Source organism: Malus sylvestris, chromosome 9 (assembly GCF_916048215.2).
Source record: "Malus sylvestris chromosome 9, drMalSylv7.2, whole genome shotgun sequence".
NCBI classification, from domain to species: domain Eukaryota; kingdom Viridiplantae; phylum Streptophyta; class Magnoliopsida; order Rosales; family Rosaceae; genus Malus; species Malus sylvestris.
The window spans coordinates 28,239,406-28,241,819 of record NC_062268.1 but is presented as its reverse complement, the minus strand read 5'-3'; the positions used below and the strand labels follow the sequence as shown (position 1 = coordinate 28,241,819).

The 2,414-nt window shown below is 35.6% G+C and overlaps 1 long non-coding RNA gene across 1 annotated transcript; it reads left to right on the top strand.

The window, feature by feature from the left end:
* The first annotated feature begins 943 nt into the window (after positions 1-943).
* On the top strand, positions 944-1,464 carry LOC126583816 (uncharacterized). The gene is made up of 2 exons (XR_007609834.1): positions 944-1,124; positions 1,212-1,464. It is a non-coding gene; the product is annotated as an uncharacterized LOC126583816 (long non-coding RNA).
* Positions 1,465-2,414: the final 950 nt, after the last annotated feature.

The window sequence follows — 2,414 nt, the reverse complement described above, 5'->3', positions numbered from 1 at the left end:
AGGGTTTTAGCTAGATTGAACGTAGGATAAAGATTGCATGATGGTAGGGGTTGAAGTAACGGTAGGGTTTGATTATTGAGTGTGGGTTTATTGATAAATTTTAGTTTTATTGTTAATTTCATCTTGTACTTAATGGCAATCCTAATATGGGGGACTTTGATCTAGGCCCAAAATTTTGAGTAGTTATTGGATTTAGTCCATTGTCCTATTTTTCTACTTTTAAATTTTTTTTTTAATTAAACTTCGTGAATTAAATATAAGATATAACCACTTTTCTAAAAAATAGTTAAAAGAAAACTTATAGATGTCCATCATATGTGAATGCCTACACCATAAATTGATTAAATATATTTAACCGATGATGGAGTATAATATACGAAAATAAATAAAGCTTAATTCACTAGTAGAAAAAACCATTTGAGCGACAGATGTTTAGGTGACAAAGCAAAATTTGTCACGCAAGTGTGTTTTGCGCAACGAAACAACAACTTTGTCGTGCAAGAATGGTGCTACTTTGCACGACGCACACCTTTGTCGCGCAATACTGTATGCATGACAAAAAAAAGATACTCGTCTCGCAAAGTTATTAAGAAAACTGCAGGTAATTTTCTTTTGGCGGGGAAAAAAAATGCTTGAATAAGTTTTTCCCACTGAAACTTTGCATGACAAAGGCTTTGTCACTCAAAGTTCGTTCAGTTTTTGGGTTAGAGCATTCAGTGCATGCGAATCAGCAGAATCACGAAATTTTTCCCACAGAAACCTTGTGCGACACCAAAGTCCATTCAGTTTTTTTAGTCAGAGCATTTAGTGCCAATGAATAAGAGGAATCAATACCATATTTAGTGCAGATGTTTGCGGGATGAAGGCTTCGTCGCACAAAGTCCCTAACCTTCCTATAAATATGCACTTCTGCTCTCCTTATTCTTCACAATTCGGTTCAGGCTCGAATGAAGGAAAGAAACCGGCAGCAGAGCATGGCCTTCGGGCCCTATGATATGACGAAATATGTGGAGTTTGCCCATGCAATTGGTGTAGCAATGCGGAACAATTGTCCTACCGCTGAGTGGTGTTGTTGGAAATATGTGCCCGAGGATGTGAAGAAGGTGGTGATGGATCAATTATTAGTAAGTGTGATAGATGTTGAAAATAATTAATTTTGTAAAATTTTTTGTTATATGTTGTAATTAATTATTTGCATATATGTGGAACAGTGTAACTATACTTTGATGATACGAACGAAGAGTTGATGGAGGAAGCGTTGAAGAGGGGTTACAAGTAGTGGCGTTATGACGTGGAGCAGAATGGAGGACTACCGGAGCAGTAGTTTTACATTTATGTTTTTGAGGAAAATATTTAATTTTAAGGTTTTTTTCTAGGTTATGTATTTGGACTTAATTAGGCTTTAATTCATATTTTGTTGTTTAAATAATTGAATGGGTTAATTTAATTTACTTAAGTTTTCAATTATTTTGAGAATAAATATTATAATTGAATATTTGTTTGTAATTATGAAGTTTACGTAAATATAGATACTGAAGATCTATGTTTACGTAAACTTCATAATTACATATTCGTTCGTTGCTACAAATTTTGCCCGACGAAATCTTAGTCGCACAAAATTTATGCGACGATCTCCCATATACACACGCTTGCGCAATGAACATTTTGTCGCTCGAAGGGCGTAAAAAACGCGGTTAAGTTTACCACCATATTTCGAATCTATATGTTTTGTGCGATGAATCATTCGTCGCATAAGGTGGTAAAAAACGCTGGTTGAAATTTTTCCCGCTAAAACCTTGCTCGACAAAAGCAAAGGTCATTTAGTTTTTGGGCCAGAGCATTCAGTGCATGCAAATCAACGGAATGACGAAGTTTTTCTCACGGAAAACCTTGCGTGACAAAGCTATCCATTCAATTTTTTAGTCAGAGCATTCAATGCATGTGAATCAAAGGAATCAATACCGTATTTAGTACAGATGTTTGCGTGACAAAGGCTTGGTCACACAAAGTTCCTAACCTTCCTATAAATATGCGTTTCTGCTCTGCTTATTCTTCACAATTCGTTTAAGAAATGCTTTACTATTTTACAAATTATAATCAATTTGTTCTTCGATTATTGGTACGATGGCTGACTGCGGTGCACGTTCATCAAAGACAATGGATGGCAAAGGTTCCAGAAAAGGTTTGCATTGTAAATTTTGCATTTTGTATAAAGTTTTTATTTAGCTTCAATGTTATGAATATATATTTTGTTGATAAACAAGAAGAAAAGAGTTGCGGTACGAGTCCAACACACTTATGATGGAAGCCGTTACCAAATCACTTCTGATGAATTAATAGGGGTTGTGAAGTTAGATGCCCACGCCAACTTTTGGTCCGACGTTGGGGTATTGGTGCATGACAAATGTGGTGCG